At 36.2% G+C, this 22280-nt stretch overlaps 1 pseudogene; it reads right to left on the reverse strand.

The window, feature by feature from the left end:
• LOC111177388 (uncharacterized) overlaps positions 1 to 21990 on the reverse strand; it is a 64545-nt pseudogene extending 42555 nt beyond the window's left edge.
• Between the last annotated feature and the right edge of the window lie 290 nt (positions 21991 to 22280).

Below are 22280 nucleotides of genomic sequence, written 5' to 3' on the forward strand. Positions count from 1 at the left end.
ACTCCTCTTCATCTCACAGTTGACATAATAAACTGGATCAAGATTTTCTTGAATAGTCACAGCATTCATATTAGTTAAAGGTTAGAGATGAAGACAGATTCAGTTGTATCGGCAAGTGAGAATGTATCTTTTCTCTTAATCTTCAAAATTTCTACATTACCTTTGGGCTGTTATAGAGAAAATATGTCTGGTTTTGATCCGTGAACTGGTTTTCTAGCAGTTACGGGTGTCAGGGAGGAAGAAATTTTCCTCTGCCTTTCTAAGTTCTTCTGGTTGGTCTAAAAATTAAATTGACATGAGACAGATTAACAGGAGAAAGTCAAAGAAAAGTTTAATAACATATGTACATGCTTTTGGAGGAAATAGTGAATTCATCAATGGTAATATTATTTTGTTTCATTTGCAAGAAGAAACTTTTTGAACAAGAAAGTTATCCTCAGGTGATAACTGCACACCTGGGTAACTCTTGTCTCCCTTGGAATGCTCAGTGCTTTAGCACTTCTAGGCCATTCGTTTCAGAACAGTCTTTCACATTCTAATGGACACTGTAGGAATAACCTCAGTGGCTATCTTTTTAAACTAATAAAACTACAATGGCTTGAGTGGGAGCTTATTACTGTGTGAGTTTCTCTGGTAGGCACTTTTTATACATATTACTTCCTTTAAAGATTGTTAGCTAGTTCAGGTACTTATTTTTCAAATTAGGTTTAGTCAAACTCAAATTCTATCCCTTCATCATTTCTACTAGTTTTCCCGTTTTCTGTTCTGTCCATTACCTTTATCATTGGAAATTTAAACATAAATCGTGAGCAAGAATGGAAGCTACTCTTTTGAAATGTCACAAAATAAAATCAACCTTGTCACTCACATATCTGGCATCTGAATGTGTGCTTTTTAGTTTCTAGAACAGTATCACTCCACATAGAGTACAGGGCAGCACAGTATTAACATCTCTGGATATAAATACATTATATCTACATTTCAGTCCCAGTTTGCTTGAGATTATCAACTGAAGAAGTCACTTAACTCTCAATTTGAAGAGGTTTCCCTGAAAAATAATATGATTCGAATAAATGATTTCCAATGTCCTTTCTGCCACTAACATCCATAATGCCACGACCCCCAAAGATGTACATCCAGCCCCAACCCATCTTCCATATTCCAGTTGCATTTATCCAAGTGCCCATTTGGTGTCTTCACTTGAGAAACTCATAAGCATTTCAAGTTGCAACAAGATCTAAACCAAACAGAGCTTCTTTCTTTCAAGATCCAACCTACGATTTTGAAATTGATCTTTGATAGAACCACTTGTCTTATAAAACAAGCAAGAATTGGAAATATCCTGAGACTTCTCCCATACTTGGAGCATCAAGTCCATTACCAAACCCTCCCTAATCAGTTCCAAACTCTCCCTCAAATCTACTCCATTCACTTCTTTCCATTCTCATTTTCTATGCCTCAATTCAGGGAGTATTTCCCCACCAAGTTCACCACTAGAGTTTCCTAGTCCATCTAGTTTTCCCTGTGCCATGTCTTCCTGCCCATTTCCATAGTGTCACTAAGAGCAAGTCTCTCCTCTAGCATTTATACAGTCTTTATCAATCTCTCCATAAAGAGCCTGCAATTTTTCTGTGGTACATAATATTGATTCCTGTGATTTCATACATTTTTCAGCAACCTCCCTACACTAGTTAACATATTCTTTGCTTTTTGTTTGTTCGTTCTATGCCTAGGAGTTCCTCCCCACCCCTCACTTCTTCACCTGCGTGATTCCTACACAGCCTTCAAGATACAGCACAGAAATAGCCTCTCTGGGGAGAGTTAGGCTATATTAAACGTTCTTCTGAATCCTCATAGAATCCTATGCGTGTCTCCACTGTTGTCCTTGTCACACTGCATTTGTTTATTTACTAAACTATCTTCATTCTTGATTTTCAGAGTTCTTGAGATCAGGGATTGCATCTTCATCCCTGTCATCCCAGTGCTTATTAGCACATGGTAATTTCTCAATAAAAATACACTGTTTTAAAATGACAACTCAGTGGATATGCTCAAGATCTTAAAGGAGGTGGAAATGAGAACAGCATACTATTGAGTTATTTAGCATCCAGAAAGCTGAATACAAAACCTGACCCACTCTACCACACTGATGGGCTTCAGCCTTTCCTCTCACTGATTACTATGATCAACTCTGCAAAACACAAAAACAGTTACTTGAGGGCTTGACAACAAGAACAAAAGCAGGTGCATTGTGGAGGAAAGTTAAAAAAATGTTTTTTTAGTTTTTCTCAAGGTCACGTTTCAGAAATAGGTCCCCGTCAGGAAGCCACGCCCTGCCAGAGGTAAAATGCTGACAAAAATCGTGCCATCCCTTGGGCCAGAGGAACCAGGAAAGAGAACCCCTATAGGCTGAAAAATGATGGTAGAGGGAGAGAAGCAGATAAGGAGAATCCCTAATTCTGTGTATGAAACACCCTCACAAATTCCGGACTAACCTCTGATCTACACGTGCATGGGTCAGATCAAACCAGTGTAGCAAAGCCTTGGAGAACTGAACTGAGATTGCTTCCAACCCACATAAAAGGCAACATAGAACTTCCAGTGTAAGACTAACAGGGTTGATTGCCTTCTGAAACAAAAACCGCGGTATTTTGCAGAAGTTTACAGCTGAACCCAGAGTATATATAATATTATGTTTGTACAAGGTCAAATCAGAATTACTCAACTTTGAAAGAACCAGGGAAATGTAATTTATTTTCCAAAAGAAAGACAATAAAAAAGATGTCAGCTGCAAGATATCCCAGATGTTGAAATTATCAGATAAAGATTTTAAAGCAGATCTTAAAATTTTGCACCATGAGGTAAACGAAGTCAACTGAAGTAAATGAAAAGATAGAAAATATAAGACTATAAAAGGCTATTTGTTTTCTCTTAAGTTCCATAAGTTTCCAGATTTATTAGTGTGTATTTGTTCACTGTGTTCTTTTATTAAGCTATTAATCTTTTGTTGAGTTTGCAGTTATTTCTCTTTTATATTCAAAAGTTTATTTGCATGCTTTCATTTATTTTATCACTCTGCAGAGATTTGGCTGAATTACTTTTTTTTCCTAAAACACTATTGTTTTTGTTTAAATTTTTGTTAGTCTTTTCTATTGACTTTTCTTCTGGTTATTATTGTTTATATTACTGACCTCTACTCTTATAGTTATTATTTTCTTCCCTCTGTCTCCCTTGGGCTTGCTCTCTTGATCTTTCATCAACTTTTAAAATCAAATATTTTGATAATTCTTATAATTTGTCTTGTTTTTGCCTAAATATATGTAAACTTATTTCCTTTTTAGTCCTACTTTATTGTCCATACCCTGTACTTTTGAAATGTAGTGTTTTCATTTTCATTTGGTCCTAAGTGTTTTTGACTAATTTTATAATTTTATTTATAAGACAAATAATATGTTTAATAGCAGGATATACATGAACATATAAGTATATATTTCTATTTTACCTTTACATAATTTATATATAATTTAAATATACACTCATATTTAATGATTTCAATTGTTATCTCATCATCAGCAAACAAAATTTCTAAGTTGTTGATTTTGTCTAATTTGTTGCAATTTCATTTTGGATATTACATGCACAATTTTGTTTGTTTTCCAAATATGCTCAATATGAGTATGTGTTTCTTTGAGATGTAAAGTATATGTGTATGCGTACGTGTGCACACACACATATATTTCAAGGTAATTGGTGGTGCTCTTCAAATTTTCTCTACCCGCAGTTATTTTCTTCTGCCAGTTTGATACGTTTCTCAAATGAATATGAGTATGTTAGAGTACGATTTACTGACATACCGATTTTTCTTATAGTTCCACTGTTTTATATTTCTTTAATATGTTTATTATATCTATTTATTTATTGTTTCTTTTACCTATTTGATGCAATCTCTCTTTTTTTTTTCCTTACTTTTTGGCCGCACTGCACGGCATGTGGGATATTAGTTCCTGGACCAGGGATAGAACCCACGCCACCTGCAGTGGAAGCGCAGAGTCTTAACTGCTGTACTACCAGGGAAGTCCCCATCTCTCTTTTTCTTTGTTTTACACATACTGTTTAATTCCCTTCTCTCTGAAGCTTTCATTTTTTGTATTTTTCTTTCTTTTTTTTTTTTTTTGCGGTACTCGCGCCTCTCACCGTTGTGGCCTCTCCCATTGCGGAGCACAGGCTCCAGACACGCAGGCTCAGCGGCCATGGCTCACGGGCCTAGCTGCTCCACGGCATGTGGGATCTTCCCGGACCGGGGCACGAACCCGTGTCCCCTGCATCGGCAGGCGGACTCTCAACCACTGTGCCACCAGGGAAGCCGTTTATTTCTTATTTTTAATGCTCATATGTTCTCTTAATTTATCTCTTCCAAGATAAAGCATTGCTGGATGGCTTTTTATAATGTGAGCGTCTGTCTTTTTGATTCATGAGTTTAACTCAACTATATTGAAACTATTATTATATTAGGACTTATTTTTGCAAATTACATTTTCTATTTATCACATTTTTTCTTTTCTCTTGGCTTCCAGTAGCTGTATTAACATTTTATGCTTTTTTAAAAGTTACACATTTTACACTTATATGCAGACATATTTTGTCTTTTTCTTTTTCAATTTGATAAGCTCATAAATACCCATATCTTTTCCCTGAATATAATGCTCTTTTCTCCTTATACATCATTCTCTTCTGTTTTCACCCAGTTGTGTTGATATTATTTGCAGTTTAGTTCTGATTGTAATAGATGTTTATTTTGTTTGTTGGGCTTTGTTTTATTTTTCTATATGACAGTAAACTTCATTAACCTAAATATTAAAGTATTAAAGTAAATATTAAACTTACTTTAACATTTGATAAATATTACTTTACTTTAAAAATTAATAAGTATTACTTTAATATTTAATATTGTAATATATCTCATAGAATCCCCCTTGATTTATTTTCTTGCTTGAGTTGTTCTTCTGAGAATAAATTCGAAGATGGTCTTTCTGTGGAATGGAAGTTATAGGATTGCACATTCCAAGGTGGTCGTCAGTATCCACGTATGATTATTAAGCAAAAAGTTCTACAGACAGTGCATCCCTGGAGAACATGCCGTTTCGCTCTTCCATGTAAATGACAATTTGGGCTGAGTATAAAATTGTACCAAGTTTGAACTTCGCTATTAACACTTTAAAAAGATTCTTCTTTCATCCAGTATTAGAATGTTTAGTGTCAATTTAATTCTAGTGGGTTTTTTGGTTTGTTTTTTGTTTATAGAATGCATAGTCTTTTTAGGAAGCTTTTTTATATATAATTGTTTAATTTTTTAAAATTTTAAAGTGGTTTTGAGATTATGTTGTAGTTGGGCCATTTTCTTGGTCATTATTTTTTCAATGCTTTTTTCCTCCCTCTCTACTTTTTTGTGTCTGGAACTTCAGGTATAAAGGTACTGATAAACCTACTACTAAGTTCCCCATGTCTTAATTTTTCTTTTGCATTGCCAGTTACTTTTATCCATTTTATTTTCTTTTGAGGAGTTTCTTAAGATGATTTTCTGCTATATATATTCTGCTCTTTTTCCAAGCTACTAATTTTTAAAATTCAAATATCATCTATTCCACAGATGTCGCTGTTTCTGCTTATTGTTCCCATTCTTTGCCTTTAATGCTTTTAGGATATTTTAGACCTATTTATTATATTTTTTGTGTCTCATTTACACTAATTCTGTTTCATGTGGTATAAACTATTCAGTTTGTAATTTTATATGCATTTCTGTTCATTGAATTTCTTGTTATTCCTGGCCATGAGCTCCATTTCAGCTATCTTAGATAGCTGTGGAGGAGAGAGAGGCTAAAGTCTGGGTTTAGCTTCTGTTCCTGGCATTCAAGGGAAGAGTTTGGAGATTATGCTTCAGGGCAAAGAGACCTCTAACACCTATTGAACATGACCTTGCAAGTGACCTTGCCCTTTAAAACATTCTCCAGGCTTCATGCTTGGGTGTTGTTCTTTTCCAGAAGTCTCTAATTCTAGCCCAGTCTGTGAGGGAGTGGGATAGGAAAAGTGTCGTTTCGTCTTTCTAGGTATATTTTGTCAGTTCTCATTCTAGACAGCTTGGTCTTTGATCCCAGCCAGATGTGAGCTGACTGTTGCTCTTCTGACTCCAGTAGCCATGTGGTGGATAGTGGCACACCCAGGGCTGTGTGGAGGTGAGAAAAGAACATGCAGGTTTTCTCCCAGCTTCAGCTCTGCACCAGGAACCAGACTCCTCTACTCAGAACCATCTACCGACCCTCTTCTTTTCTACCCCAACATTCACCTCAGACTAACTCTTCTGTTTCCTTAGAGGTTTCTCAGTTTTGTATTAGTTTCACAGATCCACCAGACTGTCTGATTTTCATAACCAAAAGAGGGCAGACACCCACGCATTCAGTCTTTTCAGGAATCATTAGCAAGTCACAAAAACAGATCTTACACAAAATACGTGTATACATTTTGGAAATAACATTTTCATGAAGGCTCAATGTTGCTTAAGAAAGAGTTTTAGCAATAAATTTATCAAGCATTATAACTGAGAAGAATGAGATTGTTCAATAGCTACAATAGAATTTATGAGCATCTAAGTAAAACACTTAAGGTCTGCATTTGTATCATTATTTAATGAATTTCTCCTTGTTTTATGTTTGGCTCCAAGGCAAATAGTCTACTTTAGGTAAAATCATGACTTTAGGTACAAAGGAAGCTAAAAAAGATTGCTCAGTAAGCTTTTCAACTCAGTGGCTCAATGACAGTGGTGACAGCTTTTGCAATTAGTTTAGGCTCTTTGTTTCTTGAGGCAACTGTAAAACCTACAGCCACGTATTCACTTTTCAGTGAAATTGGTACACATCATAAAAATTGTAGTTGAGTTAATTGGTGCATTGGCTGTCAGATTCAGCAAAGAGGCCAGGCCCTGAGCCATGCAGTTATTGCTTAAACTGCTCAGTTGTAACTATGTTGTCTAGGATCATTGAGAAGACTGTGCTTCCCCAAGGCTTATCTGAGGCACAAATTGAGGACTTTGGTATCCAGGGATGTCAGTCTGACACTTTTCATAAGCAACAAACACTCCAAATTACAAAAAATAAAAAGATATGCTCTACATGAAGATATTTTATAAATACCAAGTAATGGCGTTATGTTACTCAGAAACTTTCCGGTATCCGGATGGATAAAAAGTCAAGGATGATATAAAATCTATCTATTTTTTAAGTTTAAATTTTTTGTTCTAATGTTTATTATAGCCTAATATTTTAAAGTTCAAGAAATTTGACCCTTTTTCCTCATTTGACCCCAAAGACCTTCTCATCCGTTCAGTGGAAAGAAACTTTGAACTCATTTTCAAAAGTTGTCTATTTTGAGTGCTCTTGTAAAAAAAAGGATTCCTGGTGTGTCTGTTTAGAAAACACTTTTTCAAAGGACAACAACTGCCTTAGGATAATTATTCTTAAATGTGGATGCTTCCCCTTCAGAGAGCATGAATAGAGGCAGTGAAGAGTGACTCACTCATTTTCAGTCATCTACAGCAAGTGAAAGAGAATATTTCTCTAAGTGTACTCAGGATATTAAACATTAAAAAAAATTAGAAATGCCTTAGAACTAAGTAGATTTTTTTAAGTAAACCTGAACCCTCAAGTTTTTCAAACAACTGATAGCTCCATGATACAGTGTATTTTTCAATTTCAGGGCATTGGCCACTAGACATATAGGCATTTAAAATGCTGTTCTGTTAACTAACTGTATGTAGAAGAAGAACAGTGGTAAGTCATTGAGCATAGCCTTAAATGAATTCTAAGTCTACATCCAGGCTCTTGTGGAATAACATTACTCTCTTCCTGATTTATTAGATTGATTCAAACATACATATTTTTAGCTGTGTAAGGACCCTAGAATTTTTAGCTTTCCTGGGAGATTTTGACCTGTCATATTTAGAAACTGGAGGTGGATGTACAGTGAAACTAATGAAGCTTAAGCTTTAACACCCTTCGCCCTTTAGTGCCTTTAGAAGAGACAGCAATGTGTTCATATGGTCTTATGTATGTTAAATTTTTGCAAAGTAAGATATTTTTACTGTATTCAGTCAGGACCACGGTATATTTCAACTTCAGCTTCTCCTCTGCCACAATTTCCCTCCTGTTGGGTGACCCTGGAATGTCTTAAGCATTTGTGGAATGTGGCTAAGGAGAAGTTGATTTGGGCATAAATCTAAGTTCACTGTTATCTCTTTTCTGATTGAAATAAGTATCTGCAATTATTCTTTATTTTTATAATGTATTTTTTTTTTATTAAAGGGAATCCCCAAACTGTCAGTGCTTTGGGTCCCCAAATCCTGAATCCACTGCAGTAAAAACTCTCATAGTAACGCTGAGGACAATGTAAATCCTTTAGGCTCCTTGCAGTTTTCATTGTGACCTGGTTTCATTTCTAGTCTCTATAAACTATTAAACTTCTGCCACTAGTGAGCTGTATTTCACCTGGGCTACACAGGTCTCCCTACACTGTGCTGGACACACAAGGTACATTTTCTAAAGAAGACAATCTCATCCTGTCACTTTCAAATCTCTATTTTCTGTACCCCAAGCATAATGTCCAAAGTCCTCACTATAACTTACAAGATAATGGATATTTTCTCTCTCCCCTGCTCAATCCCATTCCCTCCTCCACCCAATTGTTGTTCTCTCTGTGCTCTAGTCACAGAGGTGATCCTCTTTTAATAACCACTTCTATAGAAACGAGCCCTCAGGTCGGGCCACATTGTCCAAACTATAACCCCTTTCCAACTCACTTAGAGTAGGGTTGGATTTGGGATAGGCATCTGATCCCTTGGGAATTTTCACTTGCAGTAACCTGGATTTGGGGAAAAGGGCCTCTTGTCAAATTCTGCTGAGTCTCTGAAATATGAGTAATGGTATAAATGTGGGGCTGGGAAAGCAATGTTTCCACTACATGTGGGAAAAAAAAGAAAAAAAGAGCAAAAGAGCAACCACAGGAAAGACTGAAACAGAGATGCTGAATGAAGCAGAGATAAAACACCATGTGGTCCAAAGAAATAGAGAATCAGCTCATGATGGCTTGCCTAGGATAGATTCCATTCGCTCATAGGACCTGGCTACCTTCCCCCTCTTGGATTCTGTTAGATACCTCTGGATACTTATCACATATGCCTCTTTCTTTGTTAGACCTAAGTGGATTTCTTTTACTCATAATAAATAATTCTCACAAAATTGAACTACACTGAGTTCCCATTACACTCCCGTGTTCTCTTGCCTTCACACCTCTGCACAATCCTTTACTTATAACGTCTGCCTGGAGTTCTCTCCCTCCTCTTCAGGCACTGTCTCCACATCTTACCAAAATAACCCCTTAATCACATTTTTGAACTTACCTTTGAAAACGTCTGTCCTGGTAAGTCTTCCCCAGATACTCTATAGACTGTGTTAAAAATCTGTCACACCCCCTTTTTTGTTGTTGTCTGTTATTCCAAATGGTGATAAATTTGAGAATAAAAACTTGTGTTGTGCACAGTCATATTTGTTAACACCCACATAGTGCTTGATATAGTGGATAGACCCTAATTAATATTGGTTAAGGAAGGAAAGAAGAAATGGGGGTGAAGGAAGGGAGGAGAATAGGAAAGAAATAAAGAAGACCAAAAAAAAACAAAACAAAAACAGTAAGATGAAAGTAAATGAAGTGGTTCATTAACTTTCAAAAATCACATCAAGAAATGGCCAAGTTGAGGTTTCAACTCAGCTTAATCTGATCTTCCAAATAGATTCTTTCTTATACACTAACCTGCTTCACTTTCTACCATAAGACTTAGCACGTAGAAGGTAATACATAAATGTTAGTTGACCTTAACTTGTTTGCCGGTTATTGATAAATATGGTAGCTCAGTGTAAAAATCGTCTTTTATTCATCAATTCATTCATTTATTGTAAATGTACTTTGCGCTAGGCACTGAGGAAGTATAGGAGGATACAGAAACATATGGTCTATTGTAGTGAAGATAACAGCAACTACACAATAAGGATGGTATGTACATTTTTTATATGCTTATTTGCATCTGTATATCTTCTTTGGTGAGGTGTCTGTTTAGATATATATATATTAATAAATTTATTTATTTATTTGGCTGCGTTGGGTCTTTGTTGCTGCACGCAGCCTTCCTCTAGTTGCGGTGAGTGGGGGCTACTCTTTGTTGCAGAGCACAGACTCTAGGCACGTGGGCTGAGTAGTTGTGGCGCACAGGCTTAGTTGCTCCACGGCATGTGGGATATTCCCGGACCAGGGCTTGAACTTGTGTCTCCTGCATTGGCGGCGGATTCTTAACCACTGCACCACCAGGGAAGTCCCAGTGTGTATATCTTTAACTCATTTTGTAAACAGATTTTTGATTATTAAATGAAAAATGTAAGTTACTTCCTGAGGGGCATTCTTGGCTCTGTAATGCACAAATTAGGTTATGTATACTTTGTACATTACAAAATAAATAAATAAATAAGTAAATAAATAAAACATTACCAAATAAGGCATTACCATGGTGTCACTTAACATAGATAATCGATGCAGAAAAATATGCTCCAAGGAGTGTGAAGTTGGCTACACATTCCCCATTTAGTAGCAACAAGTATGCAAAAGAATATATTTGTTTTCATGGAAAATCCTTAAATAAAGCAGACAGGCAGTATGTGAGATCTACAAGTGTTAATCAATAATAAGAAAATAAATAAATAGGGGCCGAAAACCTACTGTTTTCAACCCTCTGCTTGTTTTGTTATATAGCCTATCTCTAGTTCTCCAAATACTTTTAAGGAATTTATTAGGGTTCCCTGGAAACAGACTCTTGTGATGGAGATTTGAGTGTAAAAGGTTTACTTGGGAGAGCTTTAGGAGAAATTCCCTGTAGGGGTGTGAGGGTCCAAGATTCAGCAGCGGGAGAAGCTGAACAGCAATTCATTTTAAAAGGGCATCAGTTGATCCCACAGGGAGCTTTGAACCTGGATGGTCATGTAAATTAATCTTAGGTACCATAGGAAATATGTAGGAAATTGATTGAGAGACTAATAAGGACCAGACCTTTGTATGTCCTGCATCACTATAAGCAAGTTGCCCCAATAAGTGGGCATAACTGGGGGTGGGGCAATAGCCTTCCACAGAGGGCGGTTCCCAGGGAGGACATTATTTTCTGCTAGGGGTATCTAAATAATTTGAAGTGCAATTACCTGGATGATTCTATTAACTTTTTACTTCAGTTGGGTAATGTGACTCTCATTAAAGTACCAGCAAATGTCATTTTAAAATATGTAGATATCTGTATGAGTATTTTTGAAATACTGTAAAATGTTTTTTGCATGTTAAAGTTTCAGGGAGATAGCAACTTTAGCTCATTTCAGCACCCCCCTACACACACACACACACACTTTTTTCTTCTTTTTTTCTATCAAGGCTTGCCTATCACCTCTTAACCAAAGGGCACCAATTTTAATGAACTAATCAGCACAGTAATTTGTTATCCTGATTTCAAAATACAGTTGACCCTTGAACAACGTGGATTTGAACATCCCAGGTCCACTTATACACAGATATTTTTCAGTAATAAATACTACAGTACTACACAGTCCTTGATTGGTTGAATCTGCGGGTGCAGAGGAACCCTGGATAAAGAAGGCCTATAAATACCCATAAATTATATGGGGACTAACACCCCCTCCCGAGTCGTTCAAGGGTCAACTGTACTGAATTTAATCTACTTAAATTAGATAAATTTGCCTAATAACTTGACTTTTAACTTGTCAGTCAGGATTGGTAGCAACGGTGTCTAAATCACTCCAAATGAGAGGGTATTTTTTCTGCAAAATGTCTTCTGACTGTGTTACTCTCAATTAGTTGTCTCTAGCTACAGAACTCAGGAGGCATCAGTGATAACCTAAGAAAGTAAATCTGTGTAAGAATAATTTACCAGATGACTTTCTTCTCAGATCGCTGTCAGTAGTTATGTTTGTCTGTAAAACCCCAAAATGTGCATAGAGGAGATGAAGGCCGTGAATCATAAACATCTTATATATACATAGTAATGAGTGAACGGTACTTTTGGTAATTCAAAGTTTCATTATCTGCATCATTTTTGCTAATTGCATGGTTTATATCTTGCCCATAAAATTATAAAAGTTACTAGTTTTCCATTATATACCAATATGTAAAGTATACTGCACAAATGGATTTTAGATTCCTGTTTGCCAGAGGAGCTTCATTAAGCATCAAACACAAAGAAAATTGCACAGGTAAACATGAATCCATTCTTCATTTTTGCTTCTTGGAGACATTTTATTTTTGGAGACAGTCTCCTTAATTAACATTTGTTTGTCCTAAAATTTTTGTCAGGTTTTATAATGTCATGCTTCTTAAGGTCAAGCTCATGTTTGGAAATATGTACTTGGGGAAAAATATGGCACTTTTGTCATCCTTATATTTCCAGAACCTAGTGGGGTGCCTCGCTTTCAGTAGCTGTTTATTGAAGGTGAAAGAAATTAGCTAAGTGATAACAGGCCAACTAATTGAGTGTCTGTGTACCAAGTTAATTATAGTGTTTATAGTTATGAACACTATAATGTTATACTCACCCTTGAAAAACCATATGTGGATGTAACTTATTTTATTAACTATGTGTATATAAAATAATACTTGTTTATATAATTTCTTATAAAGTGTGGATATTTAATTGCATAAATAGGATTAAATGTAGGGCCCATGAATATTATTAAAATGCTCTAGAAGAAATAAATTACCTTACAAACTTAAATTTCTAGCTGTATTACTTGGCATATGTTTCTGCATCTTTAAACATACTGATAACTAGCATGGCTGGTTGAATCTTGGAACAAAGCTCTAAAAATAGTTGACATTTTGCTGTTTCCATAGTAACAAGAAAATGGCTTCATACTCTAGCACTGCTCCCACAGAGCTTAATGTTCTCTCTAGATTGGCTATACACTATACTGCTTCGTTATTGTCGTAAAAACCATCATTACTCTTTTCTTCATGTCTTTGATGTGTCCTATAACAACCTGATCACTAGTGTTAACAATCTGAATGTTTACCTGCTATGGTAAAGCAAACATTCCAGTTATTTTTCAAGAAACTGAGTTTTACCTCAAAGAGTGCTAAAACCAGACTGAGTTTTCACATGATGTGATTTGGACTGTCCTAGAAGGCTCCAGATAATATCTCCATTAGCCTCTGTGTCTAATATTTCACCAGTGGGAGATGATTCTTTTAGCTGAAATAATTTTCCACCTCTTTTAATGAACCAACCACTGCTAACTGTGTAGGGACCCCTAGTAAATCCCATAATGTTGAGTATAACTCTTTGTAGCATTCATACCAGTTCCAGTATACCTTTTCCCCTAAAGAATTATAAACTTCATCAAAGTAAGGGGTTTGTCTGTCTTGTTTTGTAAGTAATCCTGTGTTGTGGGTACAGTGGGCACCTAATAGATGTTTTGATGAGTGAGTGGTTAGATGAATAAAAACGTGTTTAATCTGGGAGAGGGAAAATTAATTTTCAACATGGCATTTATACTTTTTAAGGTTAATTAAGTTCTAAAATATCTCTCTCTATCCCCTGACAACCCAGTGGTAGTTGTATACTGGTTGTTGATTTTGGTAGGTAGAATAACAGCTCCTCAAAGATGTCCAAGTTCCAATTCTAGGAACCTGTGAATATGTTAGGTTATATGGCAAAGGATAATTAAGGTAGCAGATGGAATTCGGGTTGCTACTCAGCTGAACTTAAGTTAGGGAGGTAATCTTGAATTATCCTGTTGGGCCCTGCTATGGACTGAATGTATGTGCCTCTCACCCCCAAATTCATATGTTGAATCCTAATGCTCATTGTGATGGTGTTGAAGGGGGGCCTTTGGGAGGTGATTAAGGCATGAGGGCAGAGCCCTCATAATTGAGATCGGTGCCCTTATCAAAGAGGGCAAGAGAACTCCCTTGCCTCTTCTGCCAAGTGAAGCTACGGTGAAAGATTGCAAACTGCCAGGGCTTTGATCTTGGACTTCGCAGCATCCAGAACTGTGAGAAATAAATTACTGTTGTTTATAAGCTACCCAGTCTGTGGCATTTTGTTATAGTAGCCCAAACAGACTAGGCAGGCTCAATATAATCACAAAGGACCTTAAAAGTGAAAGAGGGAGACATAAGAGAGAACAGGGAGGTGGCAGCATGAGAAACATTTGGCCGGATGGCACTGGCTGTGATGATGGAAGAAAGAGGACATAAGCCAAGGGAAGCAGGTGTCCTTGGAGCAGGAAGAGGCAAGGAAACAGACTGTTTGCTATTGTTTCCAGAAGGAATGCTGCCCTGCTGACACCTTGTTTTTAGCTCAATAAGAGTTAATCTTCTGAGCTCTAGAATGGCAAGATGAGAAATTTGTGTTGTTCTAAGCCATTAAGTCTGTGATACAATGTTACAGTAGCAAATGGAAACTAATATAATGGGGAACAAAAAGAATTTTCAATAATAAGAAGTTGACCTAGAAATAGAGGGCTAGATAACTTTGTTTATTGAGATTCCTTGATTATTCAGGGGATAACCTGATAATTTGGGAAGAAGAAACATAACTGCCTCTAGAGAAGTCAATCTCTGACATGAAACAAAATGAAAGTAAAATTTCTATTCTGTATTTAAGAAATTCTTTTTACTTATTACAATTTTTCATTAGAAAAAATCCAAGTAGAATAATTTTTATTACTAGATTTGAATGAGAAACAGGTTAAACTAATAAGGAAGCAATAAATGAGAAACCAAGTCACCAGTTTCATGCATTGTAAGCATATGATCAAAGTATTATTGTCCTGTTGATACAACCTATATTTGATGGATTGTTTTTGTGTGTGATAATGTACCACAATTCACCAACTTTACTCCACTGATTTAAAAGATATAAGACTTTACTGCTGGTATTGAAATAATATTTTATAAATATATATTAACGATATATAAGGAATTTTTAATGTTTTTTAATTCAACTGTATTATAATTTTCATCTTCCTTTTATCAAGAATAGAATAATCACTCTATTTATAAGACTGTGTTCCACATTATTAAGAAAGAGACATTATAATATAATTGATTTTTATAGCCAACTTAATCTTTTACACTTTGAGATCTATGAATGGCTTCTTGCTCTGGTAAGTGTGATGTTTGTGCATTTATTCAACATCATCTCTTGAATATCTATCATGTATACCCAATAAGGATCACAATTTCAAAGAGATAAATGCTTTTTCTATGGTTGTATGTCATGAAATGAGCAGTTGTGTGATACCAAAATATCATTTTGCTCAAATCTGACCCAGTCCAAACCTTCTGCACTTAAGTTATATTCACTTAGAATTTTCCCACCCAGATTTATTCTTTTGCAACATTTATTAAATGTCTGATTTTAAGTAGAGAAATGGCATGTTCTTTTATACATTTAAGAACCATAATGTTGGCTGATATGTGGAGAATGGTTTGTAAGGAGGACCAGGAGCCCTAGAACAAAATAAAAGATGAGGTCGCGTAAGAGCCTGTAGTAATGGGCCAGGTGAGTGAGAGGTTGGTTTGATTTAGGATAATTGTAGATTAGTTGGAAAGAACTGGGTGTATTCAAGAGATGTAGATTTTTTTAGAGTTAAATTTCGCATGAAGTATAAATGGATATGATGAATAAAGCACATCAGGAACATGATTAGCTTTTGGTATGAGCTACTGAATGGATGTATACTGAAAAGAAACAGATGAGTATAAAAGCAGGTTTGTGGAAGGTAGCTTATGTGGGAGTTCAATAATTCTGTTTTGAACATGGTAAGTCTGAGGTGACTCTGGGTATTGAAGAAGAAATTTGGATAGACAAATCTGGAATTTCAGGGAGAGGTCCAGGGTGGAAACATTGATTTGATAGATGTAGATTTATAGATAGATGGTAGCTAAAGCTGTGGGCCCATGTGAGATTCCCGGGAGTGTGGGGGGTTATAGAGAGGACCTAGGGGACGCCAGCATTTGGAGTCTGAGCAGAAAACAGAATGACCAGCAGACAAGCCTGAGAAGAGAGTCTGCAAAGTAGAGGAAAACCAGGAGGAAGTGATAGAACAGAAGCCAAAAGAGGTAAACATTGGATTTGACATTGACAAAGACATACCCCATTGAGTGCAAACAAAATAAATAAACCAAAATATATTTCCATTAATTTGAATATTGATTAATATCGTTTTTACCTTAAGCTTTCCAATACTAAAGTAAATAAGCCACTTATATTTAAATATATAAGTATGCTATTATTTTTATAATATATTTTGCCATTAGGGTATCTTGGTCAGCTTTCTAAAATGTGTAATTTTTACAGATATTCACTCATTTGGCCAATTTCATGCACTTATTTTACATATTTGAAACCTAAAATTGTCATTATCCAAACACCTATTTCAGTGGACTTAGTCTATTATAAATTATTGGACAAATGCTTCATTATCTCCTTATGAATAGAAATCAATTGCTTTTACATCTATGTTTTATTTCAATTCAGTGAACAATTACTGAGTACATACTATTCTAGCTGTTGTTCTTGTTCCTGGTAATTGAGAAGATAGTAAGAGCTTATACTTTGTGAGAAGAATAGCAATCAATATTGAATTTGGCTGGAGTGACCAAAATAATAGCTGTTTAAAAAGATAGACATTTATCTCCCATTTATGGGAAAAAATATATCAAGGTAGTCCAAAGATGATAAATACAGTAATTATCCAGAACACAATTCCTTCTGTTGGTCATGTCACCTTTCTCTACACATGGCTTCCACTTTATGGTACCATTTGGTTCCAGTCTGCATATTCTCACTTTAGCAAGCGAAAAGCAGGTAGAGGACAGGATCAGTGCTGAGGACACTTCTTGGAAGTCAGAGCTTAATCACATGGCATGACCACCTATGATGTAAGCTGGAAGCCATAATGGCCACCTGAATATATGAGTTCCTCTTAACAAACCCACAAGGGCAGTTTTTCAGTGTAGACATTTGCATAAATAATTTTTACAAGAAAATTAATGATTTTCCCAAAAAATGTACAGAGTGCCAGGAGAATGCAAAAAAATGGAAGCTCACCCAACATGGATAGAACAAGAAAGATTTAATTTCACCTAATATGAGTCTTACAGTGCATTTTGCAAACAATTAGTAGAGGGAGGGAAAGGTCTTTTAAAAATGAAAATAGAATGAGCAACGGCACCCAAGATCAGTTACTTTATAATATCAGTTACTTTATAATATCAGTTACTTTAGTAGGATATACGATTAGATGAGGTTTTTAAATGGAAAAATAAGTAACTTGAGATATGTGTAAGACTAGAGAACTAGGCAGTGAAGCTCTCAGAAAGTGCTGTATGCTGCACTAAGGAACCTGGGTTTCTTTGTTAAATTCAGGGCACTGTTAAAGGACTTTAAACAGGACTGACATCATGCAGATTGCATTTTAGCTAGATTACTTTGGCAGGATTGCAGAGCACAGATCTGAAGCAGAACCAAGTTGGAAGTAGAAACATAATTTAAATGAAAACAACACTTTGGAAAGATGATGAGAGTCTGACATAAGGAAAGATAGGGAGTGTTGTGTAATAAAGAATTGTCTGGCCTTTGCCCCTGGTTTCTGGGAGGGAGTCTCAAAATTCTTGGAATTTCAAGAATGATTGGAGTGCCTTTGTTTTGCCTGGTAGTGCCCTCACACCAGTCCTGAGTTTATGTTAATGAGACTGGCTCAGGATAAGGGCTCACCACATTAGAAAGACCGAACCTAATTAGAGGCTTTTGAGCCACTTGATATCTGACTGACTTCAGGGAGGGAGGGGGCAGGAGACAGAGTTAACTAACAGGCCAATGATTCAATCAGGTGTGCCTGTGTAATGAAATCCCAATAAAACTCTAGACTGGGAGGCTTGGGTGAGCTTCCAGTTAACAGCACTCTGTGTGTATTGTTACACATCAGTGTAACTGGATGGTGATGTATTAGCGTTTGGAACCCACCCAGACCTCGCCCTATGCATCTCTTCTTTGTCTGGTCCTGATTTGTTTCCTTTTCTGATGTAATAAAAACTGTATTTTAAGTATAGCACATCCCTGAGTTCTGTGAGTCTTTCTAGTGAATTATTGAAACTCAGGGTAGTGGAACCCCTAAGTTTGATGCCCGTTTGTCAGAAGGGCAGGCTCCAGGCTTGTGTCTGAAGTGAGGGCAGTTTTATGGAGGACTGTGCTCTTAGTTTGTGAAGTTTGACCCAGCTCTGTGTATTTAGTGTCAGACTTGCATTGCAGGGAGCAAAAAAGGAAAAGGAAAGAGACTTTAGGTATTTCAGGTGATTGTTAACGTTCCAAACAAAAGAAATTACAATTGTAGCCTAGGTTAAACATTAGCTGGATTTTATGTAAATTGGAGTTAAATGCTCACTGCAGAATATTTAAACATGTTTACTTCCATGCTGTGAGCCATTTCCTGTTTCAAGGAGTACTCCATAGACAGCAGGACTTTAGTGTAACTGGTCCCTGCCCATTAAACATGCTTCTTTCTATTATTGAGACAACCAATAATGCCCCAACCAATTTTCAAAATGTACGTATTTATTGAGAGCGACCGATTGAATGACATAGAGTGAGAAAAAAATCACTGTGGCCAAGGGAAAAATGCTGAAAAAATAATTACGCAAGCAGAGAAAAAAGAGGAAATGCAGATGCCTGAGAATAAACAGTGAAAATGGTAGATGAGAAACGAGAGGATAATATGGAAGCCAAGGGAATTTGTTTAAGGAACAGCAAACAAATGAAAAATTCAGAATGTTTTTTAAAAGAAAGATATAAAGGATTACAGGTGTCTTTTATATAGTAAGGTAGTTTTCACTAACAGGAGGAAAATTTTCTGACTTTATAGATTACCTTGCTATCTGTTTTTCAGGACTAATACGTTTTTTTGTTTTTAATATTTATTTATGTATTAGTCTCTGCTGGGTCCTAGTTATGACACACGGGATCTTTTAGTTGTGGCATGCGGGATCTAGTTCTCTGACCAGAGATCGAACCCGGGCCCCCTGCATTGGGAGCGTGGAGTCTTAACCACTAGACTATCAGGGAAATCCTAGGACTAATAAGTTTTGACTAATGTCTACGTATTTGGATAAAACTGAGAACTTCCACCTGGAAATTTACAAATCTAGGTATCTAAAAATCAAATGTTTGATGCAGCTAGCATAAAACATCTTGATTGTTCTTATATCTACCTTGGCTTTTTTTGTTAATATCTGAACTTCCAGATATATTATGATTTATGTGAGTAACTAGAATAAATGGATGATTGGACATACTCTTTTTTACTTTTCATTCAGATGTTTTGTCTACACTTATCCAAACTGTACATTTCCAAATAAAAGATGAGAATTCTGTTTCTCCATGTAAATGTGCAAAAATTGGGCAATATTAAGTTAAACTTTGCAATTTAATTTGTTAGCTCTGATTTAGAAATGTCTATGCATATTTCACTGCTCCTAATAAAAGGTGATACCTCAGCAACTATTTGTGACTTTTATAAACTTTAATTTACCTGCTAATTTTTTTTCCTCAATTTTAACTAGGTGAGGAACAAATGAAAGGCAACTTTAAGCTCTCTCAGTTTTAATCAAAATTGAGGAAGATATGGCTTAGACATTAGGTTGAAAAGATTTTGGAAAGTGATACATAATATTACATATTCTCTGACTACTGCACAGTGTTCATTTAGAAAACTAGATTAACATGGCAGATTTTTTTGTAAGGGTTTGTATTTTTAAAGGATGATACTAAATAATATTATGACATGTGTTCACATGGGACAGAAGAATAATCCTTGTAATAATTGTCAGATAGACTGACTTATCTGTAGGCTTCATAATGAATTTGATGATATTCATCTACTATATATCAGTCTTCTGCATGGTTGGTTCCAATGTAAATTTAATAATTCTTTATTCAACTTACTAATATCTTTTCCCTTTTAACTTATATCTTATAGTAATATGCTACTATCTTATGCCCATAATTCACTCTTCAAAGAACACATTTTATTATAGAAAGGATTTTGCTTGCTTTTGTAGATGTAATTTTTAGTCTATAAATGAGTTTAAATTTTACTAAGTATATTTAGTATTATCTTTAATCTGCTACATCAGAAGACATATAATCAGGTAATTTGTGTGTATCATGAAGATTTTTAAAAGTTCATCTCCCTTACTTGTTCTCTACCTGATATATCCTTCAGGAATCCTAGCCAAAAAAAACCAACAAAAATGCATTTGACGAACTCCCTGTTAGTGTAATTTATTTGTAGATTCTCTTAAGAAAATTAACCTCCAGACAATAATCCAAACTTGTTCTCCTGAACAAACACATCATTTTTTTTTCTTTTTACTTGAGTTAGTAGTTTGCTTTATCTTCTCATCCTACCCTTTGTACAACAACAGCAAAAAGCAAACACATTCATACATAGGCACAAGCTGAGAGGGGGAGAGAGAGACAGAAAGCCAGTGGTTGTGGAAACATGCTTTCTGTGTGCTTTCTGTAAATCTGTTGTGTAATTACTACCCAGGCCTTGTCTCCTCTTTAAAGAATTACGTGGCATAATTTAATTTTCCTTGAAAGATGAACATTTCTTTTGACTCTTGATAAATATATTTTTGCATGATAAGGAAATACTGGGTTTCTCTTTTTTTTTTTGCTTTACGCGGGCCTCTCCCTGTTGTGGCCTCTCCCGTTGCGGACCACAGGCTCTGGACTCTGGACGCGCAGGCTCAGCGGCCATGGCTCACAGGCCTAGCCGCTCCGCAGCATGTGGGATCCTTCCAGACCGGGGCACGAACCCGTGTTCCCTGCATCAGCAGGCAGACTCTCAACCACCGCGCCAACAGGGAAGCCCAATACTGGGTTTCTGAGAATCTAAAATACAGATTTTACTTCATTGAAACCAGAATTCGGCTATCAGGAGAGTTCTTTTGAAGATCAAAATGGACTTACCATCAGAGTGAGATGGCCAATGAAAGCCCAGCCCAAATACTCCTTATGTCCATCTTTCCCCTGAGATAACAGTTTTTTAAAAACTCATTCACAGGCATATTGGCAATTTATAATGCATGGGAGCCGTAAAGATGAAACAGGATTGGGCCCTGCTCTCAAGGAGTTGAGTTTTGGCTAGTGTTGTTTCTGATCATGCCCAGCTAGTGTTTTATCAGCATCTCGTTTTTACCCCAGATTGATTGCCATGTTCAGCTCCAGGTACTGTTTTGATCTAAAGGACTTGTCAGACACCCCCTTCCCTACCACTGTCTGGTTGCCTGGTCATCTGAACAAATTCTAGCCTGGCTTTCTCCTCTGATCATTTGGCATTAGCACCTTTATCACTGACCACGTCCACACTCTGAATCCAGTCCTGATGAGGAGATTAGGCACCCTCTGTGCCTGGCTAGGTTAAATAACATCTGACATTTTTTTATTTTAGTTTTTGATTCCAGGTTTGGATGACACTATCTACCAGTAGGGTAGGACAAAATCCTCATAATCACTGTGTACTTCCAGAGTAGATACTGACTTTATTGATTCAGCAATACTTAAGAGAAAGTTTATACCCATAATTCCACTTGACTTCCTTGTAACTGACAGTTTTTACTCATTTTCTACTTTTTAGAATAAGGGTTCGATCAGCTTCCAAGCTAATTTTCAGAGGGTCTCAGAGAAGTTAAAGGAAGTGTTCTTGGAATGAAGTTCAGCACTTCCCAACCAATTGGGTGAGAATTAGACATTACCTGTCGGCTGAATGCCATGATCTCAAGTGGCCCATGTGGTCTCTTCTTCACAATAGTCGCCAGTTCCAGTGACCACATGACTGTATCTCTCTCTGCTGCCTTCAAAATCTGTCCACTAGATTAACAGACACTTCTCTTTCACACTAAACTTAAAACCACAAATCACTTGTATTCTTTATCCCGAAAACTCATCTTTGTGGAATTAGTGATGCAAAAGAATTTGAAAGTTATTTCATCTTACACTTCTGATTTGAATGGAGAATTTTAACCCACTGAAAAGAAAGTATATAGTTCATCATAATTGACTCAGGAGTTCTCATTTGTTTTCAACCTTCTATTTTCACTACAATAAAATTTATATTATTTTC

This window comes from Delphinapterus leucas, chromosome 1 (assembly GCF_059928025.1).
Source record: "Delphinapterus leucas isolate spDelLeu-1000000601 "Yukka" chromosome 1, BTC_Dleu_Yukka2, whole genome shotgun sequence".
NCBI classification, from domain to species: Eukaryota; Metazoa; Chordata; class Mammalia; order Artiodactyla; family Monodontidae; genus Delphinapterus; species Delphinapterus leucas.